Source organism: Haemaphysalis longicornis, unplaced genomic scaffold (genome assembly GCF_048455015.1).
Source record: "Haemaphysalis longicornis isolate Haplotype H1 unplaced genomic scaffold, Haemaphysalis longicornis Haplotype H1 scaffold_1, whole genome shotgun sequence".
Taxonomy (NCBI): domain Eukaryota; kingdom Metazoa; phylum Arthropoda; class Arachnida; order Ixodida; family Ixodidae; genus Haemaphysalis; species Haemaphysalis longicornis.
The window spans coordinates 485,933,334-485,949,024 of record NW_027526203.1 but is presented as its reverse complement, the minus strand read 5'-3'; the positions used below and the strand labels follow the sequence as shown (position 1 = coordinate 485,949,024).

The window sequence follows — 15,691 nt, the reverse complement described above, 5'->3', positions numbered from 1 at the left end:
GTTTTTACTCCGCATATCTGCTGTTCAAAATAAGGACCGGAGTACTCCGATAAAAACTGTTCCTCCAGTCGAAACTTCAGTAAAATAGCGTTCTTGTTTTTAATCTCCAGCCATCCATTTTCTCAAATATAAATGGGTCTAGGTCTCTTCGGTACAGTACGGTTCGGTACGGTCTTTTCGGGACACGGACACTTCGGTACAGGGCAGTACGGTAGAGGTCGTTTCGGTACAAAAACGAAGCCTTTGAGGCAGCAAAATTCGCATGCGTTTTAGCATGGGACTTGCATGCACGCAAATCGAATCTGTGGATTAAAGGTTGTTGCTCGTATTTCTGCGTTGTTTTAGGCCAGTAAAAATTTATGTGTCCTTGCCAAGAAATGCCCATCTATTTGCGTAACAGTAGCCAGAAAAAGTATAGCTCGTTCATTACTTTGTCTAGTTAGTGACAGTGTCATCATGCATTTTGTCTCGCTTATTTTATGAATAGTCAGCAACAGTAACTATTTTTTGCACTTTCCAGAAACTAAAATAACAGCCGTGTAATTAGGCGCCACCGCAGGGGCAATGGAACCTGTATCTTTCCAGCGTAATGACGAAGATCTTACAATGTTTTGGCATTCCGTATTTCTGGACGTTGCTGTATCCTGATAACGCAATGCACATACTGAGTCATTATCAATTCATTACCGAAGGCACCTGTTGTACATTGTCGCACGCTTCCGTCCCGGCCTCATCGTCGTTAGCAGTTACTATACTGGGTTTACTGTTTTTCGTGAAATGGAAGCTTAAAAGGCTCTTGTATAATAGTCAAAGCTATCTGCAATATGTTCTGCAACCTACATAAATATATATTTTTTTACAAGGATTGGTCGCTTCTGATTTTCAGACTGTTCTGCTAGAAATTATACTTGTCATAATTTAGTCGGGTTTTATTCCTATCAGAGACAAATGACACCTGCAGCTCCCAACCGTAAGTATTTTTTAAGGGACTCATTAAACGCGGAAAATACGATCTCTCTGTACGTCAAATTGTCTACCTGTCTGCATGTCCCTCGATTCAGCCGCCCGGGCAAAGTTGTTGCAGAGGTTGAACGATACGTTTATAGATAGCATTGTATAAACGCGTTGTTGATTAACGTGTTGTGGCTGTGTTGATTAGCTCCCATCATACATTCGCGGGTACTTCAAACGTATCGGGGCCCGAAAAGGCCGCACATCTGTCAGCCCGCTCTGGTTACAAGCCCCCTCCAGTAAATCACGAAATTTTTACGAATCATTGCAAGAAGCTTCTCTTTTTAGTATTTTCTAAACCTTCGCTCCCCTAAATGATCACCGAGAAAGACATTTAGGATTTCAAATGCCATTTCTAGCATTTTCGGACGCAGCGTCTTCGATCGGCAATAAAAAATATAATATTTCCGTACGTAAAACAAACAAAATATTTTTATTTGCGGAACTTGGTTCATAAGATTTTCTGAATTTTGGGGTGCAACCGAATGTTTGTAAAGCTGCTTTCTCTGGATAGTCAAACTGCATAGAAATGCATTACACCATTAATACTGGCTAATTGTCTTAGCTGATTTGCGTGCCGCAAAAAGCAGCGAATGTAAATTAACCCCTTGCCATTATTTAAAAAAGAGCAAAAAAATTCAATCACTTGGCTGCGTAACAGGTGTTCTCTGAACAAAGTAGTAAAGAAAAAAAATACAAATGTTTAATTTCTAACAATAGCTGGTAAGAATCGAACACAGCATCACAGTAAAGATGCAATCACCGCGCTAATTATTGCTCATCACTCACGTTATGCGGAAATGAAAATTTAACGGGTGTTTCAAACAAGAAAGAACCAATAATTCGGCCACCGAAACGCTTGCGCACCGAAATGTCCGTGCACCGAAATGTCCGTGCACCGAAACGTCCTGCACCGAAACGTCCTAGGCACCTTTAAAAGCGTGCTGCAAGGTTCTGTACTTGTTACTCCGATGAAGACTGGTCCTCCAGTCGAAATGTCAGTAAACCTTTTTGTTTTTTGAGACGTGCGTCGGCCTCCACTTTTTGATATATATATATATATATATATATATATATATATATATATATATATATATATACATATATATATATATATATATATATATATATATATATATATATATATATATATATATATAGAGAGAGAGAGAGAGAGAGAGAGAGAGACATCATGAGGTTCGATGGGCCAGTATAAAAATAGTGCAAGAAGTCGACTGACACGTTTCCCGTTTTTTGTTGACGACAGTTTCGAGTTAGAAACTCCTTCTTCAGGCCTGTATTTTAATTGCTCACATTTCGCCTTTATACAAAAACTTCTGTGAGGGAGGGTCACTTCCCTCATCCCTGCAGGAGAGGTCGCGGGTGAGGGGTGTTTCGCAAACAGTTTGAGCAAGTGAGGCATTCCGATTGGCTAGAAAGGTGGAAGGTAAGGGAAGGGGAAAGAACACGGACACGGACGAAAAGGCAGTAGGAAAACACGATAACCAGAAGTAAACAAGCAAACACAAAATCAAAAACAAGAGTGAGTCCTGCGTGCGCCGTAAATGGTGTAAAAATAGTCAGCGTGAAGGAAAAAGGGGCAAAAAAAGGGGGGTGAAGGGAGACGGACATAAGATGACGGCACAGGCATAGATCTTCGATTCGGTCAAACTGCAAGGCCGCATGCATGCACGGCCCGCCCAGTCGACTTATGGTCCCCGCGCCATACTCGGAATTTCCTGTTCCATTTTCGGTTTTGTTTTACTCCTGGTTAAGCCTACAGCAGCTCTCGTCTTAGCGCCACTTCGACGAAACCGAGTGGTGCAGCGAAGCTTTGCCGCGCGGCCATGGAGCCGCGGAACAAGTAACACTAGGATTTGGTTTCGTTTGCGGCGCATTCTTTGGCCGTTTGTCTGTCAGCGGTGCGGCGGTGCGGCTGCGGCTCCAGTCTTTTCGGTACAGGACGTTTCGGTACAGGGCGTTTGGCTACGGTCTTTTCGGTGCATGCGCGTTTCGGGACACGGGTGTTTCGGGACACGGGCGTTTCGGGACACGGGCGTTTCGGACGAATTCCGGCGAGCGCTTCAGGCTGCGCGCGTTGTCGACGTGTTGGTTGCAAGCACGCAATTCGTACCTATTTATTACAGATGTTCTTGTTCCCAATTTTGCGTTATTTTACGCAAGGAGGTGGTTATACGAGCTTGCCAAAAAAAAAAAAAAAAACGTCTGTTTATGTATTGAATATTATACACAAGCTATTGTTCATTATTTCGTTTTTAGAGACTTATTATCACCAGTATTTGATAGACCAAATCAGAGACAGCATCGTTGTGTTTTTCACCTGTTTTTAACGACTTATTATCACCTGTTTTTTTTATCGAGAATGAGTGAGATCAACTATTTTTGTATCACTTTGTGCTGTCCCTACGACAACGGCTGCGTAAATGAGTGCCACCGCACGGGCAAAGGAGCCTGTGACGGGTGGGTGCGAGAGGGACTGCAAAGCCAGGATGCTTCGTGAGCAAGTTCCCCGAAAGCGAAACATTTTGGGGGCGTGCCTAACTGCCAGCTTAGGTTCACCGTGGCGACCGCGAGAGGGACCAGTACTGCAGAAAGGTTCATAGCTAAGTTTTGCCTATTTTCGGCAAAAAGCAAAATTTTCTAAGCTACAAGGTGCAAAATTATCGATGTCTGAAATCTTGATTTGCGCCCCTTCGCTGATCCGAACTGAAGATATAGAAGCATTTCAGGTGGCGAGCACAGTAATTTGGCTCAGCTGACGCAGTAAACCGTTCATCGGGTAAAGTTCTTTGAAATAGGGGTAAATCGTTGAGCGTGGTGCACCAGTACAGGTCTATGTTGAGTGACGGTCAGCAGTATGGGCCCACTCACATTTTAGATACTTTACATAACCTAAATAATACCGTCATTTTAAGTAAAATAACCGCGCAGGCTGAAGTGGGAGTCGCTTCCGATGCGTCAATAAACCTTTGTATCCGTCAGAGTATTGCACGCCAGCGAGGTAAATTAACGCAACAGCTGCGTTGCACCGCTTTATAAAAAAAACTGCATGGATGAAGAGAATTAATGTGGCAGTCCTTTAGTGTATTCACTTTAATCACTCTGCGGGGGTTGCTAAATGCACACAGGCTTTGATGAGCAAAAAAAAAAACGAGCAAAGGAAGCACAGGAGGACAAAAACGTGCGAGGAATTATGGGGTGTTTGTATACATCATTTAACTTGTTTGAATTCGATATAGTTAGCAGTTCAAATATTCGGGTGTGAGTAGATGAGTAGATCGTCAGGGAAAGTGGCAGCGACTAATACCTGAGCTTGAACCAATGCGTCCTGCAACAAAAAGACGGGCGTCTCCCCTGGGGACGAAACGAGAAAAAGATGAACCTTGGACCGAGTCATGGCGCTAGCGCGGGGTGTTTGTGCCCAGAGCGGACTGACAGATCCGCTGCCTTTGCGGCCCCAGTACGTTTGAAGTACCTGCGAATGTATGAAGTGAGCTAATCAACACAGTCACAACACGTTATTCAACAACGCGTTTATAAAATGCTACCTATAATCGTATCGCTCAACCTCTGCAATAACTTTAGCCGGGCGGCTGAATCGAGGGACATGCAGACAGGCAGACAAACTGACATACAGAGAGGCCAAATTTGCCGTGATTAATGAGCCCAACAAAGACCAACGTCTTTAAAAATACTGATGGTGGGGAGCTGCAGGTGCCATTTATCTCTGATAGGAATAAAATCCCACCAAATTATGGCAAGTATAATTTCTGGCAGAACGTTGAAAATCACAAACGAACAGTCCTGGCAAAAATATATCGACGTAGATTGCAGAAAACATTGCAGATAGCTTTCAATATTATACCAGAGACTTTGTAACTTCTGAATCACAAACACTACGCCCAGCATAGTAACTGCTAACGACGATAAGGCCGGGACGGAAGCATGTACAACAGGTGCCTTCAGGAAGGAATTGATAATGACTCGGTATGTGCATTGCGTTATCAGGAGAAAGCAACACCCACAAATACGGAATGCCAAACTATTGCAAGATCTTCGTCGTCATTACGTTAGAAAGACACAGCTTCCTTAGCCCCTGTGGTGGCGCTTAATTACGCAGCTGTTATTGTAGTTTCTGGAAAGGGGAGAAAATAGTTACTGTCACTGATTTTTCATAAAAAAACGAGAGAAAATACATGATGATACTGTAGCTAAACAAAACGAAGTAATGAACGAGCTGTACTTTTTCTGGCTACTGTTACGCAAATAGATAGGCATTTTTTTTGGCAAGGCCGCTAAATTTAACTGGCCTAAAATAACGCAAAAATATGACCAACAACAGTAGTAATAAACACCTTCGATTTGCGTGCTTGCAACTCTCATGTTAACAACGCGCGCGGATTTTGCTGCCTCCAACGCTCGCTCGAATTCGTTTTCGTTCCGAAACGACCTGTACCGATCTGCCCTGTACCGAAAAGTCCTGTACCGAAACGCCCGCGTCCCGAAACGCCCGTGTCCCGAACCGTCCGTGTACCAAAAAGACCCTACCGAAACGCCCTGTACCGAACCGCCCTGTACCGAAAAGACCTAGACCCGGTGCGGCGGTCATACTGTGCGTCGGCGGGCCCGCGGGGCGCGCTCGCAGCTGTTCAAGGTCACTGATGAGACGGGTGGTGGTTGCCTAACGAGCGGAAAATGGGGGGGGGGGGGGGGGGGGGCGTTCTACACGTTTGTTTTCCTTGACTTAGTCCCTAAAGCGGGGTTTCCTTTTTAAAGCAAAGCTTTCTACCTCTACCCCCCAAGGGTTCTTTCGCGACCGTTGGTGTCACCAGAAAACCCCCGCGAAGAAATAAAAGAATTTCCTGCACCGACAGGAATCGAACCTGGAACTAACAGAGCAACAAAGCAAGAGCCCGTTGTTTTACCGATTAAGCTACGAGCCCACGTGGAGTCGGGGAAGACAAGTGGTGCACTCACCAAGCACATCTAGGGGTATAACCCCTGCATTCTTGCTAAATGCCACGCTAAAGCGATTAAAGGAAGCTCCCACCAACCCATGGCATCTCACTTGTAGTACGCCAATGGGCCTGTGGCTTCCAGTGTTAACGTAAAAATCTTAGCTCCTTGTCGTCCCCCCTCACGCCAATCGATACCTCAATGAACACATTCAAATACTCCTTGATGGCCAGGCCATCACTCAACGACCTAGCATCAAGATCCTGGGCCTCCATCTTCAGGCCAACACCAAGAGTGACGTATCCTTGCAGCGCCTCAAACACACCATCAATAAATGATACACATGATCAGGCGAGTTGCCACCAAGAAGCGAGGCCTCAAGGAATCCCATACCGTTCGATTAGTTCAAGCTTTTGTCCTCTCGAGAATCACCTACGTCAACCCCGTGTCTTCTTCTCGGCCAGGAGGACGTAAACATGCCTTATATAATGATTAGAAAGGTGGTTGAGCAAGCCATTGGTCTTCCAATGAGTGCGTCCACAGAGAGCCTGCTTAGCACTGGGCTCTACAACACGGTGGAAGAGCTGATAGAGGGCCATCTTTCTATGCAGAAGCTCCGAATGAGCAGAAATGCGGCGGGTTGCCTTATCTTTCACGAGGTTCGCTGGGCAGCACAGAATGTCACTCCGCTTGATGTACTCCTGGACCTTTGGCGACAGGAAACAAAGATGCTCCCTTCACTTAGAAATAGGAACCCCTCAGACTATACAGGGTGTCCCAGCTATCATGCACCAAGATTTAAAAAAAGAGTAAAGGCGTAACTCGAAGAAAACCTAGTGCATAATGTTTGCAGTACTGTGAAGAAGCGGACAGTAATTTTTTCGTTAATGAGACTTAATTAACTAATTGTAATTAATTATTTAACTCGAGAAATACTGTCCTAATCACTAAAGTGTCAATGAGGCACTTGTAGGTAACCACGAGGGGCATCTAACTGCGGTATTTTCAGCGATGTACTAATTGCGTACACATTTATTCTGGCTGATAAAGGAAACCCGCGAAATATGAAAAATACCACGTGACGGCGCCTCCGCGCGCACCGTAAAGCAACGCCCTCAAACAGGCTGCCTCTGAGTTAGCCAGAATGAAATAGACAAAAGAAAGAAAGAATAAATCGCGACTGAGTTTGTTCCTTATCTGCACACGCGTCCCGCTAATCTTGCTCCTGCTGCTCCTACCATGAATGCTATTATCAAGGTGATGCGCTGTCTCTTCGGGCGGGTAACACGCGAAGCAGTTGCTTTCAATCAGCTTTGTTTGGGGACGCTGCTTTACAATGCGCGCGTAAGCGTCGTCACGTGGTATTTTTCATATTTCGCGGGTTTCCTTTATCAGTCAGAATAAATGAGTACGCAATTAGTTCGTCGCTGAAAATACCGCAGTTAGATGCCCCTCGTGGTTACCTACAAGTGCCTCATTGACACTTTAGTGATTAGGACAGTATTTCTCGAGTTAGATAATTAATTACAATCAGTTAATTAAGTCTCATTAACGAAAAAATTACTCTCCGCTTCTTCACAGAACTGCAAACATTATGCACTAGGTTTTCTTCGAGTTACGCGATTTATCTTTTTTTAAATCTTGGTGCATGATAGCTGGGACACCCTGTATAGGTCGCCGACAAGCACGGGCTCAAGCGCTCAACACCACCCTCGGTGGGGATCATGCAGTTAGCTACACAGACACCTCCCAACATCGAGGGCAGCAGTACGCCATCATCGTGGCTACTTTCAGAACCAACCTCCTTGCTTGTGCCTCACTCAAGACCGAAGACATGACGGCAGCAGAAGAGGCAGCCATCGCCTTGGCTCTCATTCAACCATGGGTTCGTAAGGTAGTCACCACTTCCCAACAAGCTTACCGGAATTACCTGTCGAGTTTGGTGTCCCGACCCGCACTGCGTGTGCTAAAAAACCACTCCCCAAATGGTTCCATTCAGCTCATCTGGATGCCCGCTCATGCTTCCATGGAAGGCAACGACTACGTCCACCAAGCCGTACTTTTAGCCCCCCTGCTATGAAGCTGCACGATGACGGTCACCCACTTGTCTCAATCAGGGACGTAACCCAGCTTTATCGCCTTCTGAGACAGACCCTACCTTCGCCTTACCCTCACCTTTCCATAGAACAACAACGTATACCCTACGGCTCATACAATCCGGCTCATTCCCACTCCCGACGCGTCTTCACTTAATGCACCCGAATCGCTACGACGCTGAATGTAAACTTTGCTCAGAAGTAGGAACATTCTGCCACATAATCGGGGTGTGCGACTTTAGCCCTGAGCACCCTCCTCCCTTTCCGTCAACTACCGAACAAGAGCTATGGGAGATGCTGCTGTCCTGCCCCTCTCTGCCTACCCAACTTCAGCTGGTAGAGAGAGCACACGTGGCGCGGACTGAATATGGGCTACAGTGAAGGAGGAACGACTCCCCTGGACCACACTCTGGGCCATTCAGGAATCTGAATAGAAGTATTTCCTCCTTCTGCCTCTCCTACTCCTCCTCCTGATCCTGCTCCGTCTCTGCCGCTGATCTCGCCGCCTCCGTTCGCGACGGCAGAGACGGAGAAGTGAGATCGTCTAATACCGGGTTTGAGCTTTAATTTCGTGAAAGAGAGTAAGGGTATGCAAAGTGAATTTCACTTCTCTCTGGTTTCAATATTTGTCGAGCGAAGTGAGTGAATTATGTCACGTCGCATTAGTAAGCATTCTGGGTGCCGTTCACAGCTTTGCTTTCCAAACATATTCACAGAGTGGATTGGCGTTAATTTTTTTTCCTTCTTGCTTTCTTTTTTTAAGTTGTATGCACGGTCCCGGTTCCGCGCTCACCCCCTCCATCGCTCGCAAGGCCCCGATATTTGCGTCTAAGGCGCAGCTTTTTGCCGCAAGAGGTGGCCCGGCCCAACGGGCCCGGTCCCGGGTCCTCATTGATGCCATGGGTGAATGCCTGGAATTTGTGTATAAAGTAGGACTCCCTCTGCTCGCGTTCGAGGGAAGAGCGGAAGCCGGACTGCAGGAGAGTAATTCTGATATGCTCAATGGAATGGTCCGGCAGGCGCATATGTTTGGAAAAAGGTAGATCCGGCTGTGAGGTGACGTGGGATTTGTGGTTGTTGAATCTGAGCCGCAATGCATTCTCGGTCTGCCCAATATAGTCCTTGCCACACATTTCGCAGTGCAGTCTGTATACGACGTTACTGGAATTACAGTAACGCTTTCTTTTATTCGGAAGGAAAATTTGGAAAAGTTATATTTCGCCGTGTCGGTTGGAGTGATGAGGGGACAGATTTTGCAGCGCGTTTTCCCGCATGGGCGGCAGCCTGATTGTTGTTTCGTGACCCCAATTTTAGCCTTAACAAGCATATCTCTTAAGTTCTTGTCTTTACGATACACTACACGGGGTGGTCCGGGGAAGATAGCTGATAGGTGCTCACTTTGTCTGATCATGTTGAAATGCCTGCTGAGTATTTTGTTTACTCGTGGCATGTTCGCACCTTATGTTAATACCAGGTCTGTCTGGGGTGTTTCCTTTTTTTGTGAATTGGCTTTGTACAATGCTGACTGGCGGTCTGTTCGGCGGGCCCGGTTGATTGCGTCATCAATTATATTTTCTGGGTAATTTAGATTCCGAAGGATGTTCTTTAGATTTTGCGAGTTTCTGTTAAATTCTTAGACATCAGAACAGATTCGGCGGTATCTGTATGCCTGCGAGTATGGTATTCCAACTTTACAATGTCGTGGGTGGTTGCTGTCAAAATGCAGGTACTGTTGGCGATCCGTGGGTTTTTTGTAGACGGTGGTCGCGAGGGAGTTGCCATGTACCTGAAGGGTTACATCCAAAAAGTTGATAGTATCTTGAGATATGTCGTGGGCGAACTTGATCAATCCATCAAAAAGTTGCGCCTTAGACGGAAATATCGGGGCCTTGCGAGCGATGGAGGGGGTGAGCGCGGAACCGGGACCGTGCATACAACTTAAAAAAAGAAAGCAAGACGGAAAAATTGCCCCCACCTCCCCGAAGGGAATCGTGAGGAAGTGCGAATGCATTTCTTGCGCCGAGAGTACACGGCGTAGTAATTCTGCCATCGCCTTGAGAGGCGCAGTACCGGCGAGGGGGAGCTGTCAGGCGAGGGGAGAGGCGCGCGCCGAGGGTGAGTGCAAACCTAACGGGGGGAGAGGCGCGCCAGCTGCAGAGCATGTGACGTCACGCCGCGAGGAGAGGGGGCGCAGACGCAAAGACGCCAGCGCGCGGTCACGTGGGAGTGTCACGTCACGGCGCGAGGAGAGGTGCGGGAGCCGGCGCGGGCGCGCGCAGCCACGGCGTGGGAGGCGGAGCGCGCGCGGGTCACGTGGGGTGTGACGTCGCTGCGCCGTTGCTACAGACGCTCCTCTCCGCTCCTCGCGCCGTTGCTAGGGGAGAGGAGGAGGAGCAATGCGGACGGCGGATTCAGGGTCGCTTATAAAGTGCATCGCACTTAAAAAAGGAAACCCCGCTTTCCACCACCCAGCTCATCAGTGACCTTGAACAGCTGTGAGCGCGCCCCGCGGGCCCGCCGACGCACAGTATGACCGCCGCACCGCTGACAGACAAACCACGGGGCGGCCTCTTTAGCATCCACCGTGGTCCCGCGTAATTCGCAACAACAGCGCCAAATCCTCCCCTAGTAGTACGTGGCGTCTGAAAAACGTTGTACTTATCGTCATGGCAACGAGTGGCGAGAGGAGAAAGGAGGTTGGTGACGTCGCGGACGCTGCTGACGTCATTTTTCCCGTGCAAGCCAGGCCGGGCTGCCGCGCGCCGGCCCTTGAAACCGACGCTGGCCCAACTTTCGCGCTTGCCGCCGGTCGCTGCCTCATGGGCCGCTCGGCAATGACACTAGGCGCAAAAGTTGGACGAGCGGCGGCGATGTCTCCAAATGGCCGCTGCCCGTCGTTTGTTATGTCTGAAGTAACGTGTTGAATAATTGAACGAAGAAAACATGTAGGTTATAGTATGTTTTTTGGTGTCGAATTGTTGTCTTTGTGGCGATATTAACTGGAGTGTCACACAAACATTCTTTTTGCTTTGCGTTTATTCAAAATTCATATAAGGACGTCTTTGATTCTAAGTCATGAAAACACATGTACTACAATCATATATTTCACATACATTTTTTGTACACAGTATAAGACCAAGCAAAAATATGACATATGCAAATTTAGGGATACAATATTGTACAATAGGAAAAAAACGTGCTACATACATTTACAATAACACGGTTAAGCGGGCTAGTTGGTATTCTGAATTCATGGCTGTGACTTTTGCGCAACTTTAGACGGAGACAGATACAGGTCTTCGTGTCCCTTTTTGTATCTGCCTCCGTCTAAAGTTGCGCGAAAGTTACAGCCATGAATACACATTTAGGTACACAATACTTGATTACGAAAGAAGAACTCCGAAAGTTCTAGTCCTTACAGAGATTTTTTTTCGCGCACACCTCGGCGGGAGAAGAAAAGCACTTGAAAGTTCCACTCAGTGTATACTTATTTCTTGGGTTCACCTCGAGACAGGAATGTTCCTTAGACATTAAAAAAATTCGTTTCAGTTCAGAGACACAATAATTGGGAACCTATATGTTAAACGAAAGCACGCACACGTATGCTTCAAGCCCTGCCTTTCGGGAGAGTAACGCAAACTCTGAAAGAAAGCGTTGAACAGCCCATTAACCTGCATACACTTCGGAGAAATCATGTTCACACCAACAAAATGCAGCCATAAAAAACTGTTGCAACACAATGACCGCACTGTAGACACTCATTGCTGGATTATATCTACGCACAAAAACAATGCGCAACCATGTGCACGTCGTAGAACACAGAGCACAAATCGAACGCACCCATCTTTTCTTTTAATGGCGCGTGAATGAACAGTCTGCTTACCGCGGGTGGTAGGGAAGGCGGGGGGAGAAGACACCCAGAAATAAAAGCTTTGCTATATTGTAAGCCGCAGATATCGGCCAGGTTGTTACAACCTACCCTCTAGCTCGGGCAGCGCCTCTTATCTCATCCTGTCCGATACGGCATGACCATTCTAACTTCAGAACTATGGAACACCAAACCCACTCGCGATAAGATGACAAGGCGCGGGCGCGCAGTTTAGATTGATCAGCAAAGCCGGCAATGCTACTTTGTTTTATTTATTTATTTTTTAATGAGCGAAACGCTTGCAATGGCGGCTGCGGACAACGCGTGTATTTCGGTTCGGCCTTCCACTGCTTTATGTGAAAATCGACTTGCATTGAACACCGCGGTGTTACGTCTTGTTTTTCGGAGCACTGAAGCAACGCTTGACAGTAGTTTCGCCGCAAATACCCGTTTTGGAGCAAGACGGCGGAGGAAAAAAAATGCTTAGGGCGCAGCACCTCCATGCCACCAATCGCTGTGGTAGTAGGTACGCCATGAAAGGCAAGAAGCGCGTACAGTTGAGCTTGCCTTCTTTGTGAGCAGGTGCGTCGTGATGACATTGGATGGATTGAGGAGAGTCACCGGAGGAAACGTCCAATGAAGTCGCAAACCGTCCTCGACTTGGGGCCCAAACCTAGACTCATACCTGCTGCACGAAACAACAAAAAATACGTTGATAAGTATACTGAATCGATATTCCAGCAGTTACTAAGGCGATTAAAAGACGGCAATGCCACCACAAATTGGTCTGGCGAGCAAGAGTGTGCGTGCCAAAGACGCGTTTACTTCTACCAAAACTTTGCGTACTTGCACAGCTGGGATATATTTGCACATTAGTTTCCACTCCAAGACGAGTGAAATGTCTCATTAACTTCACGTTACATGCGCGAATTAATTTGAAAAGAGAAGAGTGCGATCGGTCGGCTTTTAAGGAATTCACTATAACTTGTGCAAAGCTAATTTGCTTACCTGTCGTCTTTGGAGAAGGCGAGAAACTTGGCCGAACTTTACCGCCCTGTGTTGCTGCACCACAGAGCTGCGCAGGAGTGGTAACGCTCCTTCCTCCGCTACCCCATATTTAGAATACATTAGGATGTATTTTATAATGCAGCGAAATTTTCAGTCCGTGGAGGCGTTTAGGCAACGCGCGCAACCCTTCGCAGGCCGTCTCGCTCACGCACGCACCGAACTGGGCCGCCGTGCGCGCCGAGAGAAAGAAAAAAAAATATTGGCGCCGGTGAGCTGTTGCGCATGCGTGAGGAGGCAAGGAAGCGTTGACGGTGTGGGAAGAAAGAAACGGCGAGGGAAAGGGAAGGGCCACGCCGCAGCACCATGCCGCTAGGATCGCCACAATTGCGGAAACCGAAACTAGCCAAAGTCGCCGACCAGTGGACAAACGGCCGAAGAATGCGCCGCAAACGAGACCAAATCCTAGTGTTACTTATTTCGCGGCTCGATGGCCGTGCGGCAAAGCTTTGCTGCACCACTCGGTTTCGTCGAAGTGGCGCCAAGACGAGAGCTGCTGTAGGCTTAACCAGGAGTAAAACAAAACCGAAAATGGGACAGGAAATTCAGAGTATGGCGCGGGGACCATGTTTCGACTGGGCGGGCCGTGCAGGCATGCGGCCTTGCAGTTTGACCGAATCGAAGATCTGTGCCTGTGCCGCCATCTTATGTCCGTCTCCCTTCACCCCCATTTTCTTCCCCTTTTCCCTTCCCGCTGACTATTTTTACACCATTTACGGCGCACGCAGGGCTCACTCTTGTTTTTGATTTTGCGTTTGCTTGTTTACTTCTTGTTATCGGGTTTTCCTACTGCCTTTTCGTCCGTGTCCGTGTTCTCTCCCCTTCCCTCACCTTCCACCTTTCTAGCCAATCGGAATGACTCACTTGCTCAAACTGGTTGAAACACCCCTCCCCCGCGACCTCTCCTGAAGGGATGAGGGAAGTAACCCTCCCTCACAGAAGTGTTTGTATAAAGGCGAAACGTGAGAAATTAAAATACAGCCCTGAAGGAGGAGTTCCTAACACCGAAACTGTTGGAAACAAAAACGGGAAACGTGTCAGCCGACTTCTTTCACTATATATATATATATATATATATATATATATATATATATATACTGTTTGGAAATGAGGGGCTCGTTAGGAAATACAGAAAGAAATGCCGGCAGTCTACAACGCCAAAGAAGGCATAGGGGAATGGTTAGACTATTTTTTAGCGATAGTGACGTTACATTATTTTTTTTAAATTATTACGTGAGAAAGAAAGAAAGAAAAAAATTCCCGCGCCTTCCCGCGAGTGGAACACGAGTAAATGCAGAGCACTCGGGGTCGTTAACGCCGCGTAAAGTCGCGTTAGGGTGGGTAGTTGGGTCGTAGCTGCGTTGGTGTTGGTTTGGGGTAGAGAGAGGAGAGTAAAGTCCCGTTAGGGTGGAGCGAGCGTCAACCAAGGAAGGAAGGAGCAACGCAGTGACTGAAGCACGAACGACCGCTAGCCGCTTTATATTTGCAGCGCGCGCAGTAGAGGGAGAGCAGTACGGGGGGGAGAGTGCCCATGCGCAATCAGCGCGCGCCCTTCCACGCCCCACCGCGCTGCTATCACGCACCTGTTACGCCGAGACCGCGACGGAGCGAACGGGCTGACTACGACGCATGCGCGCGCCAGCTGCTGTTCAGAGAGAGGAGGGAAGGAGGAGAGGGGCACCTGCTGCGGACGCGGAGCTGTGGACGCCGTCCGACACAGGAAGAGGCGAGGCTAAGAAATGCTCTGCATTTAAAACACGCGCCCAGAGTGGGGACGGAACCCACGCCTTTCGATTAGATCTTGAATGCCTTACCAATTCGGCTATCTGGGCGACTGTGTTCTCCTTCACTTTCTGGGGTATTTATATTTACTGCAACTGTATCTGACGCTTGAGGGTGGTAGCCAACGCCACTTAGAATACACGGGGAGAAGGGGACCTTCTTTTCAACCCCCTGGGTGTGACGCGAACGTCTACATCCTCTCATAAGCGGGTAACTGGCGGGGAACCCTCTTATGCTACCTTGGCATCAAGGCTGCCAGAACCGAGGCCCCCGCTTAGCTTTCGCACGATAATGGGGTTTGGAAATCAGGGGCTCGTTAGGAAATACAGGAAGAAATGCCGGCAGTCTACAACGCCAAAGAAGGCATAGGGGAATGGTTACACTATTTTTTACCGTTAGTGACGTTACATTATTTTTTTAATTATTACGTGAGAAAGAAAGAAAGAAAAACACGCGCCCAGAGTGGGGACCGAGCCCACGCCTTTAGATTAGATCTCGAATGCCTTACCAATTCGGCTATCTGGGCGACTGTGTTCTCCTTCACTGGCGTGGGTTCGGTCCCCACTCTGGGCGTGTGTTTTTCTTTCTTTTTTTCTCACGTAATAATTAAAAAAATGTAACGTCACTAATGGTAAAAAATAGTCTAACCATTCCCCTATGCCTTCTTTGGCGTTGTAGACTGCCGGCATTTCGTTCTGTATGCCTTTCCCATGTTCCGACCACGTAAAGAGCGTTGTTAGTGTTGTGGTTGCCAAAGAAGCCTTACCGATTAAAAAACTTACCTTTAATACGATGGTTATACCTAAGTTTTTTAACGAACAGGATCGATAGACCGAAAAAATTAAAAATGCTGTCTTGAGGCTGCCGCTCTTGAGGAGGCCCAGCCGTTTTG

At 47.6% G+C, this 15,691-nt stretch overlaps 1 long non-coding RNA gene across 1 annotated transcript; it reads right to left on the bottom strand.

Moving 5' to 3' along the window:
* Positions 1 to 11,075: 11,075 nt before the first annotated feature.
* On the bottom strand, positions 11,076 to 13,175 carry LOC144173866 (uncharacterized). The gene is made up of 3 exons (XR_013323397.1): positions 12,961 to 13,175; positions 11,572 to 12,640; positions 11,076 to 11,498 (listed from the first exon to the last, which is right to left on the bottom strand). It is a non-coding gene; the product is annotated as an uncharacterized LOC144173866 (long non-coding RNA).
* Between the last annotated feature and the right edge of the window lie 2,516 nt (positions 13,176 to 15,691).